Raw genomic sequence first — 17,727 nt, 5'->3', positions numbered from 1 at the left:
TGTACCTACCTGGAAAGGACAATACGAAGTGGAACTTGGAGTCCAGTACTGACAAGTGAGTGGACATGAACTCCCAAGAAAAAGGAACACGTGAAGATCTTGCTAGCGAGCAGGTCTTCCCCACATCCCAGTAGGAGCTGGTGTTCATGCCATTAAGTGCAACAGGCTCGGAACTACGACCCAACATTGTCAGCTGCTCACTCATGTCTGTTTCTTTGCAACCCCATGGACTGTAGCCCACCAGGCTCTTCTCTCCATGTGGATTCTTCAGGCAAAAATACTGGAGTTATAACCCTTGGGCTCGGAGAAGGCAATGGCACCCCACTCCAGTACTCTTGCCTGGAAAATCCCATGGACGGAGGAGCCTGGTAGGCTGCAGTCCATAGGGTCGCTAAGAGTCGGGCACGACTGAGCGACTTTACTTTCGCTTTTCACTTTCATGCATTGGAGAAGGAAATGGCAACCCACTCCAGCGTTCTTGTCTGGAGAATCCCAGAGACAGTGGGCCCCCATCTATGGGGTCACACAGAGTCGGACACGACTGAAGCGACTTAGCAGCAGCAGCAGCAACCCTTGGGCTGCATGCAGGTTTTCAAAGAGTCCCTGACTTAACCTCAAACAAGAGGGAAATGGCCCATGGAGGCCCTTACAGAAATAACTGACCTGCATTTTGGCAAAAGTGTGTAATTCAAAAATAAAATTACTCAGAGTGGAAAATTGCTTTCTTCTTGCGTGAATGAGAAAGGTTGAGTTGAAATTTTTGTTTTGCCTGCTGAATTCTCCAAAGAATTGATCTATTTGGACCAAGTGCTGGAAGGGCTTCCCACATCTTGGGGTTCAGGTTACCCATTGCGTGTCTAACCTGTGGATGAACCTGGTGCTTGGGAGGAGAGTGTTTTGAAGTTGTGCTGGGCAGGTGCTGGGGCAAACAATGAAGGAAGTTTGTGCTTGCATGCATGCTCACTTCAGTCATGTCTGACTCTTTGAGACCCTACTGACTGAGCCTGCCAGGCTTCTCTGTTCATGGGATCCTCCAGGCAAGAATACTGGAGGGGATTGCCATGCCCTTCTCCTGGGATCTTCCTGACCCAGGGATTGTACCCAAGTCTCTGTGTCTACCTGCATTGGCAGATGGATTCTTTTTTACTAGGGCCACCAGGCAAGCCCAAATGAAGTCTGGATCCACAAACCAATGTTAACCTTTAACCAGGTGTCCATCTCATTCTGTGCTTGAATCAGCCAATTTCCTTTTTGTCTCACTTGTTGGATCATTGGGCTTTCCTGGTGGCTCAGACGGTAAACAATCTGCCAACAATGAAGGAGTCCTGGGTTCAGTCCCTGGATTAGGAAGATCCCTTGGAGAAGGGAATGGTAACCCACTCCAGTATTTTTGCCTGGAGAATCCACATGGAGAGAAGAGCCTGGTGGGCTACAGTCCATGGGGTTGCAAAGAAACAGACATGAGTGAGCAACTAACAATGTTGGCTCATAGTTCCAAGCCTGTTGCACTTAATGGCATGAACACCAGCTCCTACTGGGATGTGGGGAAGACCTGCTCGCTAGCAAGATCTTCACGTGTTCTTTTCTCTTGGGAGTTCATTTCCCAAGTTCTAGGTGTGGCAAAGAAGTTCCTTGGTCTTCTGAAGGGTGAAGCTCAGGCTGCTTAGCAGGGCATTGGCAACGCAGGGCCTGCTGCCTTGAAACAGACACTGCCAGTTAAGAATAGCTTTCTAAGTTTTTAGGGTGCTCAGGCGCAGCTGAATTATTTCACCGTTTGTGGCTGATCTATTCTTATGCTTTGAGAGCAGCTTCCACGGTGCAGCAAGAACACAGAACCCAGAAGAGGGTTGTTGAGCGAGGCATCCCGGGGCTCTGAGTAGGCGGATCTGTTTTGGGAGTTTGCTCTGAGAATTCTGAAATCCAGTCATTCCAGATAGTGAGTGTGCCCTAAGCTCTTTACCTCTCCTGCTGGAAAGTAAGGAACATAAAATACAGGCTGCCAGAAAAACCCTGGGGCTACCATCACCACTTTGGTTTTAGGCAAGTTACTTCAAGTCTCTGAACCTCAGTTTCTCTATTTCTCAGACAGAGATCACTCTGTTACTGACATGAGAGATGAGCAGGGTATATATGCTGTATCACTGGGTGCCTGATGCCTGGCATATACTAGGTGGTCAGGAAATGGCAGTTCTTCTTTCCTTTTCTGATACCCACATGTTTGCTGCCCTAGAAGAAAGTGAGCTGAAGGCATGGAAAGAGTGCTTAATATTTTATCTGTTATCCATTATTTTCTTTCTCTTTTCTAGAGCATTATGATTCTTTCCTGAGAGGTAAAGAAGGCCCTAAGAAGATTAAATCAGCATGTAAATTTCAGCTTAGTTCCAAGCTAAGCCCCTTAAGACATCTGTATTTTGTGGAGAAGCTGCAGCCTGTAGCAGAGGCTCAAGCACAGGAGTTGTGAGGAATCACACTGGCAGGGCCACTGGGGCTGCTTGCTTAGCATGCTGGTGCTTAAAGGGGCAAACATCAGGATGGCCTGGAGGGCTTGTGGGTCCTGCTAATGCTAATAAACATTACGTATTACATTTCTCACAGTTCCCAAGTGATGCTGATCCTCCTGATCTGGAGACCATACTTGGAGAAATGCTGCTTAGTGGGAGGAGTGAAAATGAAAGTGAAGTCGCTCAGTCGTGCCCGACTCTTTACGACCCCATGGACAGTAGCTTACACCAAGCTCCTCCATCCATGGGATTTTCCAGGCAAGAGTACTGAAGTGGGTTGCCATTTCCTTCTCCAGGGAATCTTCCTGACCCAGGGATAGAACCCAGGTCTCCCTCATCACAGACAGACGCTTTACTCTCTGAACCACCAGGGAAGTCTTACAGGCAATTGGGACCCCATGGCTCTGGACCCATCCTGGCTTTAGGCAAGTCACTTAAACCCTAGGAGACAGGGCTTCCACTCTGTACAACAGGGCAAAAGTATAATTTGGAAAAAGCATAATTTAGACCAGAGCTTCCTAACAATTTTTTCTGTAGTGAGTGGCCAACCCAAGCCCTGCTAGACTGATGCAGGGCTCAGGGGATCTCTGTCTTGGCACATGTGTAATCTACCCTGAGTGTTTGGTTGGGAAAGTCAGACTAAGTGGTTAAGAGCAAGTGCTTTCAAGTTATGGAAATCCTAGGGTAAGTCCTCTATCTGTTGATCTGTGTAGTCTTGCAGCTATTCACCTGGGTCTGAGCCTCAGTTTGGTCAGCTGTGAAATGGGCACAAGGCTTGTATCGATATCATGCGTGTGTGCTAAGTCTCTTCGGCCATGTCCGACTCTTTGCGACCCTATAGACTGTAGCCTGCCAGGCTCCTCTGTCCATGGGATTCTCCAGTCAAGAATACTGGAGTGGGTTGCCATGCCCTCCTCCAGAGATCTTCCCAACCCAGGGATTGAACCCTCGTCTCTTATGTCTCCTGCATTGGCAGGTGGGTTTGTTACCACTAGTGCTGCCTGGGAAGCCCATGTATATCATTGGTTTGTGGTAAATATCAAACACAGTAGTACCTGTAGAGGGCCTGGCATGCAAAGTACCTAGCATAGAGTGAATGCTAATAAACATTAGGTATCATTCTTATCACTATCTATTATTATTTCCATTTCTCAAATTTTGCAGTTCATTCTTGTGTCTATTCTGGACCTTATTAGAAGAAGGAAGCAAACCACTGTTTAGAAATGTAAAAACTTTTTTACCTTGTAATTAAAAAAAATTTTTTATCAGGGGCATTGCTGTAAAACAATGCTTATCAAACTCAAATGTGCATCCATATCACTGTGGACTGTTATTAAAATGCAGATTCAGACTCAATAGGTCCAGGGTAGAGCCTGAGAACTTGCATTTCTAAGCAGCACACGTGGACCGCACTCCTGGTCCAGGGACTTACGCTTTGCGTGGCAAGTCTCCTCAGCAGTTGGCTTTGAACTCAGTTGCACATTGGAATCATTTGGCGACCTCTAAGCCCAGACCATACTCCAAACCAATTAAATTCTGCTCTCTAGGGGTGGGATAAAAATATCAGTCCTAGTTGAAGTTTCGGCTCATCCCAATGTGTACAGTGTCAACAGCACTGGTGCTTAAATTTGGCTCCATCGTGGAGAGTCTTTAAAAAATAGTGATGCTTGGGTGTCACTCCCAGAGATTCTGACTTGGTCCAGGGTGAGCCCTGAGCCTAAGGTTTTCAAAACTCCCAGGTATTTTAATGGGCCGTCAGGTTTGAGAACCACTCTCTAAGGTTCACAGCACTCTTTAGTAAGACAAAGGGAGAAGCTGCATTTGATTCATATTCCAGGAGCTTAAAGCAATTAATTTCCCTTCAAATGGACCCCCTTTTCCCTAGGAGATCTGTGCTGAAACATGGCCAAAATAAGAATCTTTTTTACTCTTATTTTAAAGGCAAAAACCTGTTTAACATCTGTATTCAGGAAGCTATATTTGTACAGTAGCTCACAAATAGACTCAGGAGAGTATTCAGTTCCTAATTCCCTCCATCACCACCTTCAGTGCAACCTTGGAAAATCTTTTTCTGTTTATGTTTCCATATTTTCTCATTTTTGAAACCTGGCTAATCCTACAAAGTGACCACAGGACTGGTATATGGTCCGCTGCGCCTTCACAAACACTCGCACGCACTTCTCCTAAATTGTTCTGATTTGCTGACTCCATTTGTGCAAAATACATACTTAGTGAGTTGTGAAAACCTGTCACATTTAAACAATAGTTTTCTATCTCTCTCTCATAAGGGTACCAATTGCTTCCTGTTCTATTCATACAAAATTTAGGCTTAATACACCCCAGAGGCTCGGAGAAGTCAGCAAGAGGGTGGAAGCAGTTTTTTAAAAGCTGTGGTTTTGCAGGCTTGGCAGGGTCAGGCTTTTTCTCCACCTCCCCAGTGGAAACGTCCCACAATGTTCCAAAGGCCTACTTGGTCCCCTAGCCCTCACTTCTGGGTGATTGTCTGTACTTCAGCTTTATGAAACAGGCTCATACATCTTGGTTTCCCTAGCATTCTGCACACTGCAGGGAGCATAGTAGGTGCTTAAGAAGTGACCATCTAACGAATGAAGTGGCAGAAACAAGTAAAATCAGAGCCAAAGGATTCCAGGAAACAGAGCGGAAATTATATTGAAGGGGAAAAGTAGGTAAAAATAAGGTATTCATGCTAATAAATATTGGAGGGAATCAGGAGATGCAGAACAGGCCAGGAGGCCTGCGTGAGGTTTATGTGGGACAAGGGGATGAGGTGGGGGTGGGACGGGGTGGCTGAAACAGAGAAAAGGGAGGAAACGTCCAGAGAGAAAGAAATAAAAGTATGACTGACTAGAGACTGAAGGAAGTTGAAGACAGAGGAAGGGAGTAAGAGTAGGAAGAAGGAGGTGGGGGAGTGGGAGAGCCTTCGGGAGGACAGACCCTCCCACGAGCTAGGACAGTTGGTCCCCTCCCTGAGGACAGACACAGTCTGACTGGGGCAGGACTGGAGGGAAAAGTCACACCAGTGCGAGTGAAGTGGGCCACTGTCAGCATTCAGAACATTTTCTGGAATCGGATATTTTCAAATTACATAATCCTCTTTGTTTTCAATTATCCTTCTTGAGAGAGTCCAGCCCCTCCCACCTTACAAATCCACCTCCAGTTAAGCCCTTGACAGTCCCTACTAACCCCTGGGCCAATCCTTGGCAGCCTCTCCTAGGCCTCCCTTTCCAGCCACAGCATCCTGCCCCTCCCCTCGGAGCCTCCGCTGCATCCCCAGGCATTTCCCCTCTGACTTCCAGACACTTCCGGTTGGTGTGACACACAGACTCTGAAGCCGCCTTCCTGTCCCCAGGGACCCTCCAGGCCCACTGCCAGCCTATCGGCAGCCTCTGTGCACATTGGAAAAAGGGGCCTTTGAGGTCTTGGGCAGATGAGCTGAAGAAAAGTGTTGGTGGGATAAAACAAGACGCGTGTCACAGAGTCAGAGATTCCAGGAGGAGGCTGTGTGTGTGTGTGTGTGTGTGTGTGTGTGTGTGTGTGTGGTGAAGAGAGGGGTGTGTGTACAGAGGTGTCTGGGGAGACCTGCTCATAAAAAGTGATATTTGAGCTGAGTTTTCAAAGATGAACAATTTTCCCTCTTCCAGATGGTTTTAGTGGGGGAAGGTGGGTGGAAGGAAGGGAGAGAACTGCTTAGGGGCAGGCATAGCGTGTGCAGAGGAGCAGAGGTGGGAAACTGATTTTCAGTATTGCTAGAGCCTTTGTGTGAAGGCAGCGAACAGGGGACCAAGCAGTGGAGATGAGGTTAGAACAGGTGGGAAGAACCAGGTCACGAAGGAAGCTGAATGCCAGGCTCAGAGGCAGATGTCACCTTACAGGAAATAATGTCTGGTGTGAAGCAGGAATGACATGTGAATTAAAAAAAAAAAAAAAAAAAATATATATATATATATATATATGAAAAAACTCAGCCTCAGAGGGGTATTTATAAATGACCTGCTCCATGTCACATAGTTAATGACAGAACCGTAACTTGATTCCATTTTGTTGTGCTTACACCTCGGTCTTTTCACCTAGACCCCAGGCTTCAGTGACCTGTGAGGTTTTCCTTGCAGAACTGGCTAGGCCTCTTCACCTCCCTCTAAAGCTGCAAAGGACTGGGCTCAGGTCAGTTCAGAGAATGCGCCTTTGGCCCCTAAACTGGTACTTTTAAAAAACCAGTTGCTTCATTTCTTAACAGAAGGACTTTATTTATACCAGGTTAGCCTTTAGGAGGCTAAACCAAAAAATGTTCCATTGGGCATTTATTGGCACCGATTTCCAGAAAATATTTATATTGTCAGCTGAAAAGAGGGCAACAGGGAAACCAGGGGGAGGGGACGAGGACTCAGTGATAGCTTAGATTTCCGTGGGAAGACAGCAACTAAGACAGTCAGCTCTTAGTGGCCATTGGATGGTGTAGCCACTGGTTTGGGTCTGGGACTTCAACATAACTTCATTCCAGGTCTGCTTATGAGAAGAAAATGGAATTTCTTCAACATTTTTCTCCTTTTCCTGTCTTCTGTACACAGGTGAGATTTCAACCAAACAGAGATGGCCTCAGGGAGGAAAGAGATGAGAAAGAGCCTTGAAAATCCACTTTCTGGGGTTAATCTTCTGAATAACTGGTGGCTGAGCCATCCAGGAAACACCTACCTTAATGGCTGTGCCTGGGAAATGCCTTTATTTCTCCCCAGCAGTGAAAAACTGCATCCTGTGTCTAAGATATGAAACCAAGAGAGGAACCCAAAGTCTCTTAGTCATCTGGAGTTCTACAACAGAGGCATTTTGGGATTAGAGGGGATGTTTATGCTTCATGTTGGTGGCATTCAGGCCTCAGTCAAAAACTTGGTTTCAAGTTGATGGACTTGATAAGAGTCCAGCCAAGGCTGACTCATGAATGAGACATCCAAGGTCTATCTTCAGAGAAGCCAATAAATTAGCATTATCACTGCTGATAAGACGGAGTCTTTCTGAGATTTCTCTCAATAAAGATAATGTGAACAATAATGACTTCTCAGAATGTTTCCTCAGACATACAAAATCCATCTCCTATCAGTATTTTTTTTTTAAAGTTTGGTTTAACATCTTTCCCTTTCTTCTCAAGTATTCCTATTAAAATTTCAGTCCAGTGACATAAATTCCTTTTTTTTTTTTTGCATACAGATTTTTTTCTAAGGGTTGACTATTTGCAAGCTCAGTGAAGAGAATTGCCAACTCTCCTACACACACACACACACACACACACACACACACACAGAAACACACACACACACACACACACACAGAGAAACACACACACTGGCATTCTAGCTCCTCCTGCTGGTGGCCACTCAGCTCTAAGTCAGGGCTGACTAGTTGATCTGGGTCTGTGGATCACAACTTTGAAGAATATTTTATATTTTGATATTTGATCTTGGACATGATGTCAAAATTAGATTTTGGTTATTGAGAAAAAATTTTTCCTTTGCTCAGGAAGTGAAAAGGCAATCACAGTTTTTATATCAATATCTGCTCAAGAATCCTAACGCCAACTGATATGGGTCATTTGGATAGACTGGGAAAGGGAGCTGCTGTTGCTGCTGCTGCTGCTAAGTCGCGTCAGTCTTGTCTGACTCTGTGCGACCCCATAGATGGCAGCTCACCAGGCTCCTCCGTCCCTGGGATTCTCCAGGCAAGAACACTGGAGTGGGTTGCCATTTCCTTCTCCAATGCATGAAAGAGAAAAGTGAAAGTGAAGTCGCTTAGTCGTGTCCAACTCCTAGTGACCCCATGGACTGTAGCCCACCAGGCTCCTCCGTCCATGGGATTCTCCAGGCAAGAGTACTGGAGTGGGGTGCCATTGCTTTCTCCAGGGAAAGGGAGAGTTGAGGCCGATTTTTTGAGAAACTCCATCAGGCATTTCTTCTATTGCTTCTCACCCTGTTCTAGAGGGTGACCCCTGTCTCATCTTCTAAACCTCTCACTGAATCACAATTATTTTGTTACACAGCAGTGGCTCCTGACAGTGATGGTAATAGCAATAGATATGCTGAGTGCTAAGAACTTTATATTCTTTACCTCATTTATGCTTGACAATCATATAAATGATTTTTACAGTTGGGAAACAGGTTCGGAGACATTAAGTATATTTCCCAAAGTTACACAGCTCAGAAGTATTGGAGAAAAGAAATAACACCAGGTCTATCTGACCTCAAGGTCCTGAAAGCGGTTTTGTTGTTTTCACAAAAGTTCATGATTATTTGGATTCTGCTCTTGTTATGACAGGGATGCTGGGGGAGAGTGAACTGATAGGAAGAGAAAGTCTAAGGAAGAGGCTGCCAATGAAAATACGACTACTACAGAGTGGAGTGGTCTCAAGGAAATCTTTTGGTGGATTTGATGGGTCTGGTCAATAAAGCTCAATTCTATTTAAGCCCCTTGATTCAAACTAACTGCTCATCACCCCATCAAAAAGAAATGACTGAAGAGAAAAGAAATATATTTTTGACCAGAAGTGGCTTGGCGAAAAACACAGCTCAAGTCGTAGAATCATCTCCTCAGCTTCTTTCCTGGCTTGTCTCAATTTCTCAGCTGTCAAGTGGTGGAGAAGAATGTTTGCTATTTGTCAGAGTCATAGTTACTTGCAAATGAGCGAAATAGTCTAACAAAACCTCCTTTGTAGTACATTCGGTAGTTTTATCAGATTATGAACATTTGTTTTATCTTCTTTGGTGTGAATGACCTGAAAAATCATAGAAGTGGAATTTCATAACATTCTAATATGAGACATTGACAAACATGGGCATTGTTTTCCTTAGTGTCCCACACTAGCCGTACTTCTTCCTGGAAGCTTCTACTGCACCCTCGGGGTGGCTGTAGGGAAGAGCAGAAGCAGGGTGCTGGACAGGATAGCAGGGGTTTGGCTGGCTCCCTGTACAACCTGATCCCATTCTACCATCATGTCGGCATCCATCTGCCTTCCAGAGAAACCCAGGTACCTGCACCATGAATCACCTGCTTCCAGTTTATGACCTAATAAGTCAAGCAAGGGTATTAGGCATTGAGGGTATTTAGACCTACTCCCTAGAATTAATTGAGAATTAAATGAAACAATGTATGTAGAATATAAAGTACCATGCCTGGCAAGCAGTAAACACTCCAGAGTCCATTATTACTATATCTTTTAAAACAGTTTCTCACTTGCATGAAGGCTGGGGCAGTGTTCTCACTGGTGAATCACCAGGACCTCACACAGGTAATAGGTACATGGACAAACTCAATAAATACCAGTTAAAACAGATATATAAAGCCTGGATCAGGACACCAGCATCTTCCATCTGGGATGCTGCCCTGGTCTGTCTGGTCTCCCTGCTTGCCCTCTTGTCTTTCAACATTGACCACACTTAGCCTGCGTGATGGTTCTGAAATACTGTAAGTGCTATGCCCGTGCTTGCTTTAGCATGGAACCAGCCTGGGAGCCTGGTGAACTCGGCCGCTGCCCTGTCTGGTTTCTGTTCCTCCAGCCTTGTCTTTTCCTGCCTTAAGCTTTTCTCAGACATGCTTTCCTCGCTTCCTCCCTTTCTTTCCTCCTGGCCTGGCAACATGCTATTTCCTTCCCCTGGTCATGTTTATGCGTCCTCCAGGTCTCAGGAGAAATCTTCTTCAAGGAGGTCTTCCCTGCTCTCTGTCCAAAATTACATTGATCTATTCCCCCCTCTCCTTTCTCTTCTATAACACTTTCACTGTTAAGGTTTGTTCTTTCATTATAGGGGAGCTCAGTAAAGTGCTGATGTGGCTCCCTAGAGCAGATTTGGCACAAGCCAACTCTGAATTCAGTGACCTCACATTCCCACCCTGACATCAGCCTTGGTGGGAATATTTTGTTTGTTGTTGTTGTTTAGTTGCTAAGTTGTATCCAGCTCTTTTGCAACTCTGTGGACTGTAGCCCGCAAGGCTCCTCTGTCCATGGGATTTCCCAGGCAAGAACACTGGTGTGGGTTGCCATTTCCTTCTTTAGGGGATCTTCCCAACCCAGGGATCAACCCGCATCTCTTGTATTGGCAGGTGGAGTCTTTGCCTCAGAACCACCTGGGAAGCCCATTTATGGAATTAAATGAGTCTAAGTTGAGACTTTCAGGGTGACCATACTTAAATGCATACTGTATAAATCAATCTATTTACCTATCTATCAATTCATCTATCTATCTATATCTGTATAGACATCTATAGATCAATCATCTTGACAATGACCTGATGAAGTTAGTAATGAGTCTCCTGTTTTTCAAATAAGGAGAGGTAGGTTCAGCAAAGTAAGTGATTTCCCCAATGTCACAGAGTGAGTAAACTGAAGATCCCCTAAGACTGTGCCTTGGGGCTTGGCTCCAGCTTGTTGCCTTCTTGTCTTGACTGTCTGCACCCATACTGGCCTTAGCTTGGCTTGGGTCTCTGAATATTGATTGAGGCCTGATTGTTCCCAAACAGACTGGTCTCTCTGGACTTGCTTGCCTGGTCCCCTGTCTCATAATGGCAGCCGGTTGGCTGCCTATCTCTGCTCAGGTTATGGTCTCCAGCCTATGCTCTGGATTAGCCTGCGTTAGAGGAGATATGTGTGGGTCAGCGGGCGTAGGACATGGCACAAGAGACAAAGTCTGGGAAGCCTCCAGAGCCCCAAGCCAGCAACTGGACAGTAGGATAACCAAGTCATCCTGGTTTGCCCTGGACTTTCCTGATTTTAGCACTGAAAGTCCCATGTCTTGGGAACCCCCTGCAGTCATAGTGCAATCTGGAATTGTTGGTCACCCTCCTCAGAGCACAGAGAGCTCTGAGCCAGCAGAGGAAGGGAAATCCCAAAGGGACTTTGAAAGCACAGCATCCACGTAGCCAGTCCTTTTGGTCACCTTCACACTGCCTGCTGACTCTGTTTGTGCCCCCATCTTCATAAATGACCAGGACCAAAAGTAAGCCATTTAATTTCTCTAAGTCTCTGTTGGTACATCCATAACATGGAGATAACGAAGGCCAGCATGTGGGGCTCAGCATGAAATGAAAATGTGGGGTCCCTTATTCAAAACTTATTAAGAAATTCAAGATGCTACTGCATAGCACAGGGCCCTTCTGAATTGGTGGGAGAGGGGGCTCTTTTTGCAATGCCCCTGACCTCAAGCCCATGAAGCTGGTGCTGGTTATAGATAACACCATCCAGACTTGAGGGGACTTAATGACCCAAGGCGTTGACAGGACTGAGCATGGTGCTTGGCCCAGGGAAGATGTCCAGAAGGTGTGGGTGATCATTTCTGGTGTCTGACCTGGGCTCCCCCTGGCTTGCTCAGTCCTTTTCAGAACAGAGTCCTGATTTCTTACCTTGACATAATGTAAATTTGGTGATTTTTTTGAAAGTCACTTCAGTTTTTCTAGGCTCAGATTTTTCCCTCTATAAAACATGGGGATTTCAGAAAATCTCTAAAGGGCTTACCAGCTCTAAATCTGTTTTGACCAACTCCATGACATTTATATATACAGGGTCTTAGTGTTCTTTTGAAAGAACTTTCTCCCTCTCTGGGTTTGCTGAGATTCTATCTGGCCTTCAAGCTTCTTTCAAATTAACAAATCTCTCTTCCCAACCCTGAATACATAAATCAAGGGTTCTGAGCTGATTTCTAAAGATCCTCTAATTCAAAGGTCAACCCATCTTCCATGTGAGCAGTCTGAGGCTTGGGCTGGCTGGCTGCCTCGCCAGGAGCTGTAGAACGAGAGGGAGGAGGTTAGGAACAGGGCCCTGCTCCTCCAGATGATGAGACCGTTTCTCTCCTGACTAAGGACACACCAGAAGACATCTTTATAATCATACTTTGCAATGATTCTTGTTTTCAAAAGATTTTTTTTAAAAAAATGTGGACCATTTTTAAAGTTTTCATTGCACTTTTTACAATATTGCTTCTTGTTTCAATATTGTTGTAACAGGCAAGTTGTTATAAGAAGTTACAAGTTGTTATAAGAAGTTACAAGCTCAACAAGTATTTAACTTGTTGCAATATTGTTTTTTTTAAACTTTTTTTCATTTATTAATATTTTAAAGTATACTTGCTTTACAATGTTAGTGTTAGTTTCTGCTGTACAAGAATGAATTCAGCCATCTATAGACATACATTCCCTGCCTCTTGAGCTTCCCTCACATCCCACCCCTCTAGGTCAGCACAGAGCTCCAAGCTGAGCTCCCTGGGTTGCACAGCAGCTTCCCACTAGCTGTCTATTTTACACACGGTAGTGTGGCTATGGCAATGCCACTCTCTCGATTCATCACACCCTCCATGCCCATGTTCACCTGTCTATTTCTACATCTATGTTCCTGCATTGTAAATAGGTTCATCTGTACCATTTTTCTAGATGCCATATATATGCATTAATAGTGTGGTATCTATTTTTCTCTTTCTGACTTACTTCACTCTGGATGACAGACTCTAGGTCCATACTGTTTACGTTCTGATTTATTGGCCATGGGGCAGATGGGATCCCAGCTCCCTAATCAGGGCTTGAACCTATATCCCCTGCACTGGAAGGGGAAGTTTCAACCACTGCATTGCCAGGGAAATTCCTGCAATAATTCTTTTCTGAAAAAGTTCTCATAAAAACAAAAGAGTAGAAAAGCTAAAAAAAAAAAAAAAAAAGGTAAATTTTCCTCCAGGCTTCACTGTATGATTTTTTTCAAGTATGTTCCCATTTCTCCAACCCAGGACACCTGATGCAGGCTTAGCTTCACGGTTTCTCCAGTCATTTCTATTTAGTAAGGAAGACGGTTTCCTCTTTCCCTATTTGAGCATAGGATTCCCAGACCCTTCCTTCTCATGTTTCTGCACTCCAGGGTGAATAAACAGATGTTCCTTTAAAAGCACATCTTCTTAACCATTTGTTTCCCTCTATCTCAACTGGTCTTTGGGGGATATCTAATCATCCCCCTAAAAGAAAAGTTGGAAAGAAGGAAGGAATGTTCTCAGCCATTCCCTGGGTCTGGTCCATGTGAATTTCCACCAGACCTCACCATGGGGCATCTGGTCATGTGCCTGGTAGTTGGAAATTTTTAAACTTTTCCCAGGGGTGAGAGTTAGAGACAAAAAATACCTCTCTGTGTCTCTGGAAATCTTACTCCCTAATATCATGCCTGCCCTTATTCATGCTGGTCCTTTCATGGAGAGAGCTCTGGCTGGACAAAGGATCCAGCTTATTTTTTGAGTGATATCTTTTAAAATTTAAGGTTGTGCTTTTCACATGAACTGGTTCATGTGATCTAACATCAAACTGGCCTGATCAAACATGTATTGTTTCAGGGGGATTGAAGACTAATTTTTTTACTTTTTGTTTAATCTGCCCCTCTGTTGCTGCAGATGCCTTGAACTGACAGATGCTTCTGAGTCAACGGGAAAGGGTTTTTCGCACAGCTCTCAACATTCACTGAGATTTAGGGCAGTAGCCCCTTCTCTCCATTTTCAAGCACCTTAGAAAGGAAGCCTAGAGGCTCATATTCTAAGCAACTGTGATTTGCCAACCAGTTTGACTCAGCCTGCAAATGAGGTTTGTAAACTAAGAGCACTTTCCAGGGAACACTGTCTTCCTTTTCCATAGGCTGTGTAGTGATCTCCTTTCTAGAAGAAAGTCACAGAAATCTGGGGCTGCTATGAAATTTTCAGCTGGTATCAGGCCAACATGAGGGCTGAGAATCTTGTAGTGAAGTGTGGGGGTGGGGTGGCCTTTACAAAACAAACCCAGAATGTCTTGCACTTAAAACAAATCCCAATTTAGAATCTAGGCTGGCACCAATTTCAGAAATGGATGCTTTCGGCTTCCTGCCCCCATCCTAACACAGTGATGCTTCCTAGCTGTAGAAATTATAGGGTTGCAAGGGTAGGTATGGCTGTTTAGGTCGATGGAACATTCTCAGGGGTCCCCAACCTCTGGCATCTAATGCCTGATGATCTGAGGGGGAGCTGATGTTATAATAAGAGAAATAAAGCTAAGTGTGCTCAATTGCTTCAGTTATGTCCTCCTCTTTGTGACCCCATGGACTGTAGCTTGCCAGGTTCCTGTGTCCATGGGATTTCCCAGGCAAGAATCCCAGAGTGGGTTGCCATTCCCTTCTCCAGAGGATCTTCCCCACCCAGGGATTGAACCCACATCTCTTATATCTCCTGCATTGCTAGGCACGTACGTTACCACCAGCACCACCTGGGAAGTGCTAATAGGAATTAAGTGCACAATAAATGAAAAATGCTTGAATCATCTGGAAACCATCCCTTCCCGCCAATCCATGGAAAAATTATCTTCTGCAAAACTGGTCCATGATGCCAAAAAACGTTGGGGACCACTAGAGAGAGAAGGAAACCTAGGGGGCAACTCCTGTGTGTGCAGGAGAAGGCAGTGATGAGAATTGGTGTATCCATAAGAATTTGTCTCACGGGCTCATGTGATTCTGTAAATACAAATAAGTACAGGTGGTCATAATTTTCATGAATAAATAATCGGAAGAAGATTTAAGTTCTAGAAAAATATTCTAGGCTTAAAATCCTTCAGGCTAAGAATGTCCCACAGTCAAACTGGATTTTTATTTGGGGAGGATTTCAGCTGTCCGTAGGCGTCTTATTTTAGTGATCAGGAAATGGGCAACCAGAAAGGTGGAGTTGCCCTAGGTTGTAAAAGCTCTCTATGCGAACCGCTTGGTTTCCAGAGAACTTTTCCTGTCCAGTTCAGCCAGGATAAAAACTGGCTCCTTACCTACCCAAAATGGTCAGGGGGAGATGGGGTCTTTTCTTTAAAAGCAAGTCTCTTGTGACTTAATTGGCCCTTGGTCAACTGCCTTGTCTAGAGTGGCTAGGACTCTTACCTGCCCTGGCCTCTCTCTCTTCTTGCAGATTTTACTGATCTGTCTTTGGCTGTGCTGGGTCTTTGTTGCAGTGCATGGGCCATTTTGGTGGCTTTTCTTGTTGCAGAGCACAGGCTCTAGGGTGCTACCAGGATCGAACCCATTGTCCCTGGCATTGGCAGAAAGATGGACCACCTGGAAAGTCCTCTCTCTTAGGAAGGTTTATTCTTAGCAATAAAGGGAAGGATGGCTCAGTGAACCCAAAAGACAGTGAAACACTACCGAGAGCCAAAAATCAATATTGGTGGCCCAGGTTTTGATAATTTGGGTACATCTAGGAAAAACCTTACATGGCTGGTGAAGTGAATGACATCTTATTTTGGTATGCGTTCAGAAATATTCTACATTAATAAATAAATGTGCCTGCTTTCCCTATTGGTTATGACCTTCTCTTAGAGTTAGTTGGGAAGTGTGATGGAACAAACCATTGAAATACCGTGCATTATTATATATTGGTACAACACTTAACAGTTAATGAGAACACAGTATTTCATCTGCTCTAAATATCTGTTTTGTGACGTATGCGTTCCCATTTTCACAGATAAGGAAATTAAAACCATAGGAAAGAATGACTTGCTCAAGGGCAGACAATTAAGTGGCAGATGTGGGGCTTGACCCAGGGACTTCTTATTCCAATTCAATTCCATCTTTAAACAATTTAGCATTTTCAGGTTATGAGAAATTCCTCTCTAGGACCCTGGCAAAAGCAGACTTCACTCCCAGGCAGGTTAGATGCTTCTACTAACAATAGCTACACTTTTTATTGGATTAACAAAAATGTTTGTTTGGGCTTTTCTGTAACACCTTATGGGAACCATGAATGAGTGTTTTGGCCAACCCAATACCTTGCAGAACTAAACAACAAGAATGGTGGTGGGAGGCAGGGGCGGGGTGGAATTAGGACAAGTAAAGTTGGATGAGAAGCAGATGATATATCAGATCTTATTACATAAAAAAAAAAATTTCGGAAAACTGTCTCTTCTAATTATGTTGACAGTGGTGGGGAGAGAATATTCTTTCATCTCTAGCTGTTGCTCTGGCTGGCTTTGTTCCCTTGTGTACTGAAAACCAACCATGCCATGATTTACTTTCTCTGAGATTCTCCTAAGTTTAGTCTTAGTAAATGTTTTTTAACATACATGACACTTCCCTAACCTTGAGGAAAAATTAAATGAGTTAGTATTTTTGAGGGATGAGAGACATTCTATACTATTTATCTACCAGAAGGTGAAACAAGCATTTAGCTTCAATCTTCATGGAGAAACAAAATCTGTATGCTGATCATTTGACTTGTTAAATCCTTTTTAAGTTACAGAGAATAAAAATACCCCAGGAAAATACTGATTGCCCTTTCTCTATGAAAGAGGATGTGGTGTAACCTACTTCTATCATCTGCTGAACAAGGATGGATGTGTGAGTGTGTGGGTGGGGGGTGGTGGTGGAAATCTGGAAATATATTGCAACAAGGCTCAACACAATATCGAGTCAAAGGAGTCATAATGAACTTTGGTGGAAACCCAGAAATGGTTGCTGAAAGGCTAACCTTCCATTGTAATGTCACCAAAGCACCACTACAGAACGTCTGGCCTTACTGGTTTTGGAAGCATGAGCATTGCTATGGAAAAAGTCTGCTCTCAACTCTTTGCTCCAACCCCCATCTGACTATCTCTGAATCCGTCCCAAAGAAGAGAAGCAGGTGAGCCATTTGGTGTCCACCAGGGGTAAGCATGGCCTTTCCAAACTAGACACTGGCTCACCAGCCTGAGGATGAGGCAGGATCCAGTGCAGTCATCTGTTCCATCATCCTGCCTTTCTGTCCAGTGGATGAAAACCTCTCCTGCTTTATATAGCTGCCCGAGAAGTGATATTCCATACCTACCTTCGGGCAACTCATTCCTTGGGGTAGCATCCCCAGCTTCCTGGAAGGTCTTCTCACTTTTGAAACTGAGTCCCTCATGTTGCGTCTTCCTTCAGTGCAGCTGGCTACTGTGTTCTAACAAAATGAGACACCTGGGACTGGTGTTGTCCCGCTCTCACCTCTGACCATTGCCTAGAGCAAGAGCAAGATGGCCTCTCAGGCCACATAACCCCTGCCTTACATTCCTGACTCAAAGAATGCTCCTGTCAATCTCCATCTCAGAGAACACGCTCTTAAATTATTTTAAATTGAAGGATAATTGGTTTAAAACATTGTGTTGGTTTCTGCTGTACAACAACGTGACCCAGCTATAAGTATACATATATCCCCTCCCTCTCGAGCTTCCCTCCCCTCCCGCACCC

The 17,727-nt window shown here is 44.6% G+C and overlaps 1 protein-coding gene across 1 annotated transcript in view; it reads right to left on the bottom strand.

The window, feature by feature from the left end:
- The window catches only part of SLC9A9 (solute carrier family 9 member A9), a 651,239-nt gene that overhangs the window by 37,895 nt on the left and 595,617 nt on the right, over window positions 1-17,727 (bottom strand). The gene's annotated exons all lie outside the window — the stretch shown is intronic.

Source organism: Ovis canadensis, chromosome 1 (genome assembly GCF_042477335.2).
Source record: "Ovis canadensis isolate MfBH-ARS-UI-01 breed Bighorn chromosome 1, ARS-UI_OviCan_v2, whole genome shotgun sequence".
In the NCBI taxonomy this organism is placed as follows: domain Eukaryota; kingdom Metazoa; phylum Chordata; class Mammalia; order Artiodactyla; family Bovidae; genus Ovis; species Ovis canadensis.
The sequence above is the reverse complement of the archived record's forward strand: the minus strand, read 5'-3'. Positions and strand labels throughout refer to the sequence as shown.